We start from the raw sequence: 14,494 nt of genomic DNA on the forward strand, positions 1-14,494 counted from the left end.
GGATAGTGATAAAGTATAAGGATAGATGGATAGTGATAAAGTATAAGGATAGATGGATCTTGATAAAGTATAAGGATATCTAGATAGTGATAAAGTATAAGGATAGATGGATAGTGATAAAAAATAAGGATATATGCTTAGTGATAAAGTATACGGATAGATGGATAGTGATAAAGTATAAGGATATCTATATAGTGATAAAGTATAAGGATAGATGGATAGTGATAAAGTATAAGGATAGTGATAAAGTATAAGGATATCTAGATAGTGATAAAGTATAAGGAAAGATGGATAGTGATAAAGTATAAGGATATCTAGATAGTGATAAAGTATAAGGATATATGCTTAGTGATAAAGTATAAGGATAGATGGATAGTGATAAAGTATAAGGATATCTATATATTGAGAATGTATAAGGATAGATGGATAGTGATAAAGTATAAGGATAGTGATAAAGTATAAGGATATCTATATAGTGATAAAGTATAAGGATAGATGGATAGTGATAAACTATAAGGATATATGCTTAGTGACTAAAGTATAAGGATAGATGGATAGTGATAAAGTCTAAGGATATCTATATAGTGATAAAGTATAAGGATAGATGGATAGTGATAAAGTATAAGTATATATGCTTAGTGATAAAGTATAAGGATAGATGATAGTTATAAAATATAAGGATAGTGATAAAGTATAAGGATAGTGATAAAGTATAAGGATAGTGATAAAGTATAAGGATATATGCTTAGTGATAAAGTATAAGGATAGATAGACAGTGATAAAGTATAAGGATATATGCTTAGTGATAAAGTATAAGGATCGTGATAAAGTATAAGGATAATGATAAAGTATAAGGATAGATGGATAGTGATAAAGTATAAGGATCATGATAAAGTATAAGGATAATGATAAAGTATAAGGATATTTATATAGTGAGAGATCTATCACTGTATAGTGATAACGTATAAGGATAGTGATAAAGTATAAGGATAGTGTTAAAGTATAAGGATAGATAGATCGTGATAAAGTATAAGGATATCTATATAGTGATAGATGTGTCACTGTATAGTGATAAAGTATAAGGATAGTGATAAAGTATAAGGATAGTGATAAAGTATAAGGATAGTGATAAAGTATAAGGATATATGCTTAGTGATAAAGTATAAGGATAGATGGATAGTGATAAAGTATAAGAATAGATGGATAGTGATAAAGTATATGCTTAGTGATAAAGTATAAGGATAGATGGATAGTGATAAAGTATATGCTTAGTGATAAAGTATAAGGATAGATGGATAGTGATAAAGTATAAGGATAGATGGATAGTGATAAAGTATAAGGATAGATGGATAGTGATAAAGTATAAGGATAGATGAATAGTGATAAAGTATAAGGATATATGGATAGTGATAAAGTATAAGAATAGATGGATAGTGATAAAGTATAAAGATAGTGATAAAGTATAAGGATAGATGGATAGTGATAAAGTATAAGGATAGATGGATAGTGATAAAGTATAGGCATATCTACATAGTGATAAAGTTAAGGATAGATGGATAGTGATAAAGTATAAGGATAGTGATAAAGTATAAGGATATTTTCTTAGTGATAAAGTATGATAGATGGATAGTGATAAAGTATAAGGATAGATGGATAGTGATAAAGTATAAGGATAGATGGATAGTGATAAAGTATAAGGATAGATATATAGTGATAAAGTATAGGGATATCTATATAGTGATAAAGTATAAGGGATAGATGGATAGTGATAAAGTATAAGGATATCTATATAGTGATAAAGTATAAGGATAGATGGATAGTGATAAAGTATAAGGATATCTATATAGTGATAAAGTATAAGGATAGATGGATAGTGATAAAGTATAAAGATATCTATATAGTGATAAAGTGTAAGGATAGATGGATAGTGATAAAGTATAAGGATAGATGGATAGTGATAAAGTATAAGCATAGATGGATAGTGATAAAGTATAAGGATATCTATTTAGTGATAAAATATAAGGATATATGCTTAGTGATAAAGTATAAGGATAGATGGATAGTGATAAAGTATAAGGATAGATGGATAGTGATAAAGTATAAGGATATATGCTTAGTGATAAAGTATACTTATAGATGGATAGTGATAAAGTATAAGGATATCTATATAGTGATAAGTATAAGGATATATGCTTAGTGATAAGGATAGATGGATAGTGATAAAGTATAAGGATATATACTTAGTGATAAAGTATACGGATAGATGGATAGTGATAAAGTATAGGGATATCTATATAGTGATAAAGTATAAGGATAGATGGATAGTGATAAAGTATAAGGATATCTAGATAGTGATAAAGTATAAGGAAAGATGGATAGTGATAAAGTATAAGGATATATGCTTAGTGATAAAGTATAAGGATAGATGGATAGTGATAAAGTATAAGGATATATGCTTAGTGATAAAGTATACGGATAGATGGATAGTGATAAAGTATAAGGATATCTATATATTGAGAATGTATAAGGATAGATGGATAGTGATAAAGTATAAGGATAGTGATAAAGTATAAGGATATCTATATAGTGATAAAGTATAAGGATAGATGGATAGTGATAAACTATAAGGATATATGCTTAGTGATAAAAGTATAAGGATAGATGGATAGTGATAAAGTATAAGGATATCTATATAGTGATAAAGTATAAGGATAGATGGATAGTGATAAAGTATAAGGAGATCTATATAGTGATAAAGTATAAGGATAGATGGATAGTGATAAAGTATAAGGATAGATGGATAGTGATAAAGTATAAGAAAAGATGGATAGTGATAAAGTATAAGGATAGATGGATAGTGATAAAGTATAAGGTTATCTATATAGTGATAAAGTATATGGATATATGCTTAGTGATAAAGTATAAGGATAGATGGATAGTGATAAAGTATAAGGATAGATGGATAGTGATAAAGTATAAGCATAGATGGATAGTGATAAAGTATAAGGATATCTATATAGTGATAAAGTATAAGAATAGATGGATAGTGATTAAGTATAAGGATAGTGATAAAGTATAAGGATATCTATATAGTGATAAAGTATAAGGATAGATGGATAGTGATAAAGTATAAGAATAGATGGATAGTGATAAATTATAAGGATAGATGGATAGTGATAAAGTATAAGGATATCTATATAGTGATAAAGTATAAGGATAGATGGATAGTGATAAAGTATAAGGATAGATGGATAGTGATAAAGTATAAGGATAGATGGATAGTGATAAAGTATAAGGATAGATGGATAGTGATAAAGTATAAGGATAGATGGATCGTGATAAAGTATTAGGATATCTAGATAGTGATAAAGTATAAGGATAGATGGATAGTGATAAAGTATAAGGATAGTGATAAAGTATAAGGATAGATGGATAGTGATAAAGTATAAGGATAGATGGATAGTGATAAAGTATAAGGATATCTATATAGTGATAAAGTATAAGGATAGATGGATAGTGATAAAGTATAAGGATAGATGGATAGTGATAAAGTATAAGGATATCTATATAGTGATAAAGTATAAGGATAGATGGATAGTGAAAAAGTATAAGGATAGATGGATAGTGATAAAGTATAAGGATAGATGGATAGTGATAAAGTATAAGGATAGATGGATAGTGATAAAGTATAAGGATAGATGGATAGTGATAAAGTATAAGGATAGTGATAAAGTTTAAGGATATCTATATAGTGATACATGTATCACTGTATAATGATAAAGTATAAGGATAGAAGGATAGTGATAAAGTATGAGGATAGATGGATAGTGATAAAGTATAAGGATATCTATATAGTGATAGATGTATCACTGTATAGTGATAGATGTGTCACTGTATAGTGATAAAGTATAAGGATAGATCGATAGTGATTAATTATATGAATGGATGGATAGTGATAAAGTATAATGATAGATGGATAGTGATAAAGTATAAGGATATTTGCTTAGTGATAAAGTTTAAGGATATATGCTTAGTGATAAAGTATAAGGATAGATGGATAGTGATAAAGTATAAGGATATATGCTTAGTGATAAAGTATAAGGATAGATAGACAGTGATAAAGTATAAGGATAGATGGATAGTGATAAAGTATAAGGATAGTCATAAAGTATAAGGATAGTTCCTTAGTGATAAAGTATAAGGATATATGCTTAGTCATAAAGTATAAGGATATATGCTTAGTGATAAAGTATAAGGATATCTACATAGTGATAAAGTATAAGGATAGATGGATAGTGATAAAGTATAAGGATAGATGGATAGTGATAAAGTATAAGGATAGTGATAAAGTATAAGGATATTTTCTTAGTGATAAAGTATGACAGATGGATAGTGATAAAGTATAAGGATAGATGGATAGTGATAAAGTATAAGGATAGATGGATAGTGATAAAGTATAAGGATAGATATATAGTGATAAAGTATAGGGATATCTATATAGTGATAAAGTATAAGGATAGATGGATAGTGATAAAGTATAAGGATATCTATATAGTGATAAAGTATAAGGATATATGCTTAGTGATAAGGATAGATGGATAGTGATAAAGTATAAGGATATCTATATAGTGATAAAGTATAAGGATAGATGGATAGTGATAAAGTATAAGGATAGTGATAAAGTATAAGGATATCTATATAGTGATAAAGTATAAGGATAGATGGATAGTGATAAAGTATAAGGATAGATGGATAGTGATAAAGTATAAGGATAGATGGATAGTGATAAAGTATAAGGATATCTATATAGTGATAAAGTATAAGGATAGATGGATAGTGATAAAGCATAAGGATAGATGGATAGTGATAAAGTATAAGGATATCTATATAGTGATAAAGTATAAGGATATATGCTTAGTGATAAGGAAGATGGATAGTGATAAAGTATAAGGATATATGCTTAGTGATAAAGTATATGGATAGATGGATAGTGATAAAGTATAAGGATAGATGGATAGTGATAAAGTATAAGGATAGATGGATAGTGATAAAGTATAAGGATATCTATATAGTGATAAAGTATAAGGATAGATGGATAGTGATAAAGTATAGGGATATCTATATAGTGATAAAGTATAAGGATAGATGGATAGTGATAAAGTATAAGGATATCTATATAGTGATAAAGTATAAGGATAGATGGATAGTGATAAAGTATAAGGATATCTATATAGTGATAAAGTGTAAGGATAGATGGATAGTGATAAAGTGTAAGGATAGATGGATAGTGATAAAGTATAAGCATAGATGGATAGTGATAAAGTATAAGGATATCTATTTAGTGATAAAGTATAAGGATATATGCTTAGTGATAAAGTATAAGGATAGATGGATAGTGATAAAGTATAAGGATAGATGGATAGTGATAAAGTATAAGGATAGATGGATCTTGATAAAGTATAAGGATATCTAGATAGTCATAAAGTATAAGGATAGATGGATAGTGATAAAAAATAAGGATATATGCTTAGTGATAAAGTATACGGATAGATGGATAGTGATAAAGTATAAGGATATCTATATAGTGATAAAGTATAAGGATAGATGGATAGTGATAAAGTATAAGGATAGTGATAAAGTATAAGGATATCTAGATAGTGATAAAGTATAAGGAAAGATGGATAGTGATAAAGTATAAGGATATCTATATAGTGATAAAGTATAAGGATATATGCTTAGTGATAAAGTATAAGGATAGATGGATAGTGATAAAGTATAAGGATATCTATATATTGAGAATGTATAAGGATAGATGGATAGTGATAAAGTATAAGGATAGTGATAAAGTATAAGGATATCTATATAGTGATAAAGTATAAGGATAGATGGATAGTGATAAACTATAAGGATATATGCTTAGTGATAAAGTATAAGGATAGATGGATAGTGATAAAGTCTAAGGATATCTATATAGTGATAAAGTATAAGGATAGATGGATAGTGATAAAGTATAAGTATATATGCTTAGTGATAAAGTATAAGGATAGATGGATAGTTATAAAATATAAGGATAGTGATAAAGTATAAGGATAGTGATAAAGTATAAGGATAGTGATAAAGTATAAGGATATATGCTTAGTGATAAAGTATAAGGATAAATAGACAGTGATAAAGTATAAGGATATATGCTTAGTGATAAAGTATAAGGATCGTGATAAAGTATAAGGATAATGATAAAGTATAAGGATAGATGGATAGTGATAAAGTATAAGGATCATGATAAAGTATAAGGATAGATAAATCGTGATAAAGTATAAGGATATCTATATAGTGATAGATGTGTCACTGTATAAGGATAGATGGATAGTGATAAAGTATATGCTTAGTGATAAAGTATAAGGATAGATGGATAGTGATAAAGTATAAGGATAGATGGATAGTGATAAAGTATAAGGATAGATGGATAGTGATAAAGTATAAGGATAGATGAATAGTGATAAAGTATAAGGATATATGGATAGTGATAAAGTATAAGAATAGATGGATAGTGATAAAGTATAAAGATAGTGATAAAGTATAAGGATAGATGGATAGTGATAAAGTATAAGGATAGATGGATAGTGATAAAGTATAAGGATAGTGATAAAGTATAGGGATATCTACATAGTGATAAAGTATAAGGATAGATGGATAGTGATAAAGTATAAGGATAGTGATAAAGTATAAGGATATTTTCTTAGTGATAAAGTATGATAGATGGATAGTGATAAAGTATAAGGATAGATGGATAGTGATAAAGTATAAGGATAGATGGATAGTGATAAAGTATAAGGATAGATATATAGTGATAAAGTATAGGGATATCTATATAGTGATAAAGTATAAGGATAGATGGATAGTGATAAAGTATAAGGATATCTATATAGTGATAAAGTATAAGGATAGATGGATAGTGATAAAGTATAAGGATATCTATATAGTGATAAAGTATAAGGATAGATGGATAGTGATAAAGTATAAGGATAGATGGATAGTGATAAAGTATAAGCATAGATGGATAGTGATAAAGTATAAGGATATCTATTTAGTGATAAAATATAAGGATATATGCTTAGTGATAAAGTATAAGGATAGATGGATAGTGATAAAGTATAAGGATAGATGGATAGTGATAAAGTATAAGGATAGTGATAAAGTATAAGGATAGATGGATAGTGATAAAGTATAAGGATATATGCTTAGTGATAAAGTATACTTATAGATGGATAGTGATAAAGTATAAGGATATCTATATAGTGATAAAGTATAAGGATATATGCTTAGTGATAAGGATAGATGGATAGTGATAAAGTATAAGGATATATACTTAGTGATAAAGTATACGGATAGATGGATAGTGATAAAGTATAGGGATATCTATATAGTGATAAAGTATAAGGATAGATGGATAGTGATAAAGTATGATAGTCATAAAGTATAAGGATATCTAGATAGTGATAAAGTATAAGGATACATGCTTAGTGATAAAGTATAAGGATAGATGGATAGTGATAAAGTATAAGGATATATGCTTAGTGATAAAGTATACGGATAGATGGATAGTGATAAAGTATAAGGATATCTATATATTGAGAATGTATAAGGATAGATGGATAGTGATAAAGTATAAGGATAGTGATAAAGTATAAGGATATCTATATAGTGATAAAGTATAAGGATAGATGGATAGTGATAAAGTATAAGGATAGATGGATAGTGATAAAGTATAAGGATATCTATATAGTGATAAAGTATAAGGATAGATGGATAGTGATAAAGTATAAGGAGATCTATATAGTGATAAAGTATAAGGATAGATGGATAGTGATAAAGTATAAGGATAGATGGATAGTGATAAAGTATAAGAAAAGATGGATAGTGATAAAGTATAAGGATAGATGGATAGTGATAAAGTATAAGGTTATCTATATAGTGATAAAGTATAAGGATATATGCTTAGTGATAAAGTATAAGGATAGATGGATAGTGATAAAGTATAAGGATAGATGGATAGTGATAAAGTATAAGCATAGATGGATAGTGATAAAGTATAAGGATATCTATATAGTGATAAAGTATAAGGATAGATGGATAGTGATAAAGTATAAGGATAGTGATAAAGTATAAGGATATCTATATAGTGATAAAGTATAAGGATAGATGGATAGTGATAAAGTATAAGAATAGATGGATAGTGATAAAGTATAAGGATAGATGGATAGTGATAAAGTATAAGGATATCTATATAGTGATAAAGTATAAGGATAGATGGATAGTGATAAAGTATAAGGATAGATGGATAGTGATAAAGTATAAGGATAGATGGATCGTGATAAAGTATTAGGATATCTAGATAGTGATAAAGTATAAGGATAGATGGATAGTGATAAAGTATAAGGATAGTTATAAAGTATAAGGATAGATGGATAGTGATAAAGTATAAGGATATCTATATAGTGATAAAGTATAAGGATAGATGGATAGTGATAAAGTATAAGGATAGATGGATAGTGATAAAGTATAAGGATATCTATATAGTGATAAAGTATAAGGATAGATGGATAGTGAAAAAGTATAAGGATAGATGGATAGTGATAAAGTATAAGGATAGATGGATAGTGATAAAGTATAAGGATAGATGGATAGTGATAAAGTATAAGGATAGTGATAAAGTTTAAGGATATCTATATAGTGATACCTGTATCACTGTATAATGATAAAGTATAAGGATAGATGGATAGTGATAAAGTATAAGGATATATGCTTAGTGATAAAGTATACTTATAGATGGATAGTGATAAAGTATAAGGATATCTATATAGTGATAAAGTATAAGGATATATGCTTAGTGATAAGGATAGATGGATAGTGATAAAGTATAAGGATATATACTTAGTGATAAAGTATACGGATAGATGGATAGTGATAAAGTATAGGGATATCTATATAGTGATAAAGTATAAGGATAGATGGATAGTGATAAAGTATGATAGTCATAAAGTATAAGGATATCTAGATAGTGATAAAGTATAAGGAAAGATGGATAGTGATAAAGTATAAGGATATCTATATAGTGATAAAGTATAAGGATACATGCTTAGTGATAAAGTATAAGGATAGATGGATAGTGATAAAGTATAAGGATATATGCTTAGTGATAAAGTATACGGATAGATGGATAGTGATAAAGTATAAGGATATCTATATATTGAGAATGTATAAGGATAGATGGATAGTGATAAAGTATAAGGATAGTGATAAAGTATAAGGATATCTATATAGTGATAAAGTATAAGGGTAGATGGATAGTGATAAATTATAAGGATATATGCTTAGTGATAAAGTATAAGGATAGATGGATAGTGATAAAGTATAAGGATATCTATATAGTGATAAAGTATAAGGATAGATGGATAGTGATAAAGTATAAGGAGATCTATATAGTGATAAAGTATAAGGATAGATGGATAGTGATAAAGTATAAGGATAGATGGATAGTGATAAAGTATAAGAAAAGATGGATAGTGATAAAGTATAAGGATAGATGGATAGTGATAAAGTATAAGGTTATCTATATAGTGATAAAGTATAAGGATATATGCTTAGTGATAAAGTATAAGGATAGATGGATAGTGATAAAGTATAAGGATAGATGGATAGTGATAAAGTATAAGCATAGATGGATAGTGAGAAAGTATAAGGATATCTATATAGTGATAAAGTATAAGGATAGATGGATAGTGATAAAGTATAAGGATAGTGATAAAGTATAAGGATATCTATATAGTGATAAAGTATAAGGATAGATGGATAGTGATAAAGTATAAGAATAGATGGATAGTGATAAAGTATAAGGATAGATGGATAGTGATAAAGTATAAGGATATCTATATAGTGATAAAGTATAAGGATAGATGGATAGTGATAAAGTATAAGGATAGATGGATAGTGATAAAGTATAAGGATAGATGGATCGTGATAAAGTATTAGGATATCTAGATAGTGATAAAGTATAAGGATAGATGGATAGTGATAAAGTATAAGGATAGTTATAAAGTATAAGGATAGATGGATAGTGATAAAGTATAAGGATATCTATATAGTGATAAAGTATAAGGATAGATGGATAGTGATAAAGTATAAGGATAGATGGATAGTGATAAAGTATAAGGATATCTATATAGTGATAAAGTATAAGGATAGATGGATAGTGAAAAAGTATAAGGATAGATGGATAGTGATAAAGTATAAGGATAGATCGATAGTGATAAAGTATAAGGATAGATGGATAGTGATAAAGTATAAGGATAGTGATAAAGTTTAAGGATATCTATATAGTGATACCTGTATCACTGTATAATGATAAAGTATAAGGATAGATGGATAGTGATAAAGTATAAGCATATCTATATAGTAATAGATGTATCACTGTATAGTGATAGATGTGTCACTGTATAGTGATAAAGTATAAGGATAGATCGATAGTGATTAATTATATGAATGGATGGATAGTGATAAAGTATAATGATAGATGGAGAGTGATAAAGTATAAGGATAGTGATAAAGTATAAGGATATATGCTTAGTGATAAAGTATAAGGATAGATGGATAGTGATAAAGTATAAGGATATATGCTTAGTGATAAAGTATAAGGATAGATAGACAGTGATAAAGTATAAGGATAGATGGATAGTGATAAAGTATAAGGATAGTCATAAAGTATAAGGATAGTTGCTTAGTGATAAAGTATAAGGATATATGCTTAGTCATAAAGTATAAGGATATATGCTTAGTGATAAAGTATAAGGATATCTACATAGTGATAAAGTATAAGGATAGTGATAAAGTATAAGGATATTTTCTTAGTGATAAAGTATGACAGATGGATAGTGATAAAGTATAAGGATAGATGGATAGTGATAAAGTATAAGGATAGATGGATAGTGATAAAGTATAAGGATAGATATATAGTGATAAAGTATAGGGATATCTATATAGTGATAAAGTATAAGGATAGATGGATAGTGATAAAGTATAAGGATATCTATATAGTGATAAAGTATAAGGATATATGCTTAGTGATAAGGATAGATGGATAGTGATAAAGTATAAGGATATATGCTTAGTGATAAAGTATACGGATAGATGGATAGTGATAAAGTATAAGGATATCTATATAGTGATAAAGTATAAGGATAGATGGATAGTGATAAAGTATAAGGATAGTGATAAAGTATAAGGATATCTATATAGTGATAAAGTATAAGGATAGATGGATAGTGATAAAGTATAAGGATAGATGGATAGTGATAAAGTATAAGGATAGATGGATAGTGATAAAGTATAAGGATATCTATATAGTGATAAAGTATAAGGATAGATGGATAGTGATAAAGTATAAGAATAGATGGATAGTGATAAAGTATAAAGATAGTGATAAAGTATAAGGATAGATGGATAGTGATAAAGTATAAGGATAGATGGATAGTGATAAAGTATAGGGATATCTACATAGTGATAAAGTATAAGGATAGATGGATAGTGATAAAGTATAAGGATAGTGATAAAGTATAAGGATATCTATCATAGTGATAAAGTATAAGGATAGATGGATAGTGATAAAGTATAAGGATAGATGGATAGTGATAAAGTATAAGGATAGATGGATAGTGATAAAGTATAAGGATATCTATATAGTGATAAAGTATAAGGATAGATGGATAGTGATAAAGTATAAGGATAGATGGATAGTGATAAAGTATAAGGATAGATGGATAGTGATAAAGTATAAGGATATCTAGATAGTGATAAAGTATAAGGATAGATGGATAGTGATAAAGTATAAGGATAGTTATAAAGTATAAGGATAGATGGATAGTGATAAAGTATAAGGATATCTATATAGTGATAAAGTATAAGGATAGATGGATAGTGATAAAGTATAAGGATAGATGGATAGTGATAAAGTATAAGGATATCTATATAGTGATAAAGTATAAGGATAGATGGATAGTGAAAAAGTATAAGGATAGATGGATAGTGATAAAGTATAAGGATAGATCGATAGTGATAAAGTATAAGGATAGATGGATAGTGATAAAGTATAAGGATAGTGATAAAGTTTAAGGATATCTATATAGTGATACCTGTATCACTGTATAATGATAAAGTATAAGGATAGATGGATAGTGATAAAGTATAAGCATATCTATATAGTAATAGATGTATCACTGTATAGTGATAGATGTGTCACTGTATAGTGATAAAGTATAAGGATAGATCGATAGTGATTAATTATATGAATGGATGGATAGTGATAAAGTATAATGATAGATGGAGAGTGATAAAGTATAAGGATAGTGATAAAGTATAAGGATATATGCTTAGTGATAAAGTATAAGGATAGATGGATAGTGATAAAGTATAAGGATATATGCTTAGTGATAAAGTATAAGGATAGATAGACAGTGATAAAGTATAAGGATAGATGGATAGTGATAAAGTATAAGGATAGTCATAAAGTATAAGGATAGTTGCTTAGTGATAAAGTATAAGGATATATGCTTAGTCATAAAGTATAAGGATATATGCTTAGTGATAAAGTATAAGGATATCTACATAGTGATAAAGTATAAGGATAGTGATAAAGTATAAGGATATTTTCTTAGTGATAAAGTATGACAGATGGATAGTGATAAAGTATAAGGATAGATGGATAGTGATAAAGTATAAGGATAGATGGATAGTGATAAAGTATAAGGATAGATATATAGTGATAAAGTATAGGGATATCTATATAGTGATAAAGTATAAGGATAGATGGATAGTGATAAAGTATAAGGATATCTATATAGTGATAAAGTATAAGGGATATATGCTTAGTGATAAGGATAGATGGATAGTGATAAAGTATAAGGATATATGCTTAGTGATAAAGTATACGGATAGATGGATAGTGATAAAGTATAAGGATATCTATATAGTGATAAAGTATAAGGATAGATGGATAGTGATAAAGTATAAGGATAGTGATAAAGTATAAGGGATATCTATATAGTGATAAAGTATAAGGATAGATGGATAGTGATAAAGTATAAGGATAGATGGATAGTGATAAAGTATAAGAAAAGATGGATAGTGATAAAGTATAAGGATAGATGGATAGTGATAAAGTATAAGGTTATCTATATAGTGATAAAGTATAAGGATATATGCTTAGTGATAAAGTATAAGGATAGATGGATAGTGATAAAGTATAAGGATAGATGGATAGTGATAAAGTATAAGCATAGATGGATAGTGAGAAAGTATAAGGATATCTATATAGTGATAAAGTATAAGGATAGATGGATAGTGATAAAGTATAAGGATAGTGATAAAGTATAAGGATATCTATATAGTGATAAAGTATAAGGATAGATGGATAGTGATAAAGTATAAGAATAGATGGATAGTGATAAAGTATAAGGATAGATGGATAGTGATAAAGTATAAGGATATCTATATAGTGATAAAGTATAAGGATAGATGGATAGTGATAAAGTATAAGGATAGATGGATAGTGATAAAGTATAAGGATAGATGGATCGTGATAAAGTATTAGGATATCTAGATAGTGATAAAGTATAAGGATAGATGGATAGTGATAAAGTATAAGGATAGTTATAAAGTATAAGGATAGATGGATAGTGATAAAGTATAAGGATATCTATATAGTGATAAAGTATAAGGATAGATGGATAGTGATAAAGTATAAGGATAGATGGATAGTGATAAAGTATAAGGATATCTATATAGTGATAAAGTATAAGGATAGATGGATAGTGAAAAGTATAAGGATAGATGGATAGTGATAAAGTATAAGGATAGATCGATAGTGATAAAGTATAAGGATAGATGGATAGTGATAAAGTATAAGGATAGTGATAAAGTTTAAGGATATCTATATAGTGATACCTGTATCACTGTATAATGATAAAGTATAAGGATAGATGGATAGTGATTAAAGTATAAGCATATCTATATAGTAATAGATGTATCACTGTATAGTGATAGATGTGTCACTGTATAGTGATAAAGTATAAGGATAGATCGATAGTGATTAATTATATGAATGGATGGATAGTGATAAAGTATAATGATAGATGGAGAGTGATAAAGTATAAGGATAGTGATAAAGTATAAGGATATATGCTTAGTGATAAAGTATAAGGATAGATGGATAGTGATAAAGTATAAGGATATATGCTTAGTGATAAAGTATAAGGATAGATAGACAGTGATAAAGTATAAGGATAGATGGATAGTGATAAAGTATAAGGATAGTCATAAAGTATAAGGATAGTTGCTTAGTGATAAAGTATAAGGATATATGCTTAGTCATAAAGTATAAGGATATATGCTTAGTGATAAAGTATAAGGATATCTACATAGTGATAAAGTATAAGGATAGTGA

The sequence above is a fragment of the Rhinoderma darwinii genome, chromosome 7 (assembly GCF_050947455.1).
Source record: "Rhinoderma darwinii isolate aRhiDar2 chromosome 7, aRhiDar2.hap1, whole genome shotgun sequence".
NCBI classification, from domain to species: domain Eukaryota; kingdom Metazoa; phylum Chordata; class Amphibia; order Anura; family Rhinodermatidae; genus Rhinoderma; species Rhinoderma darwinii.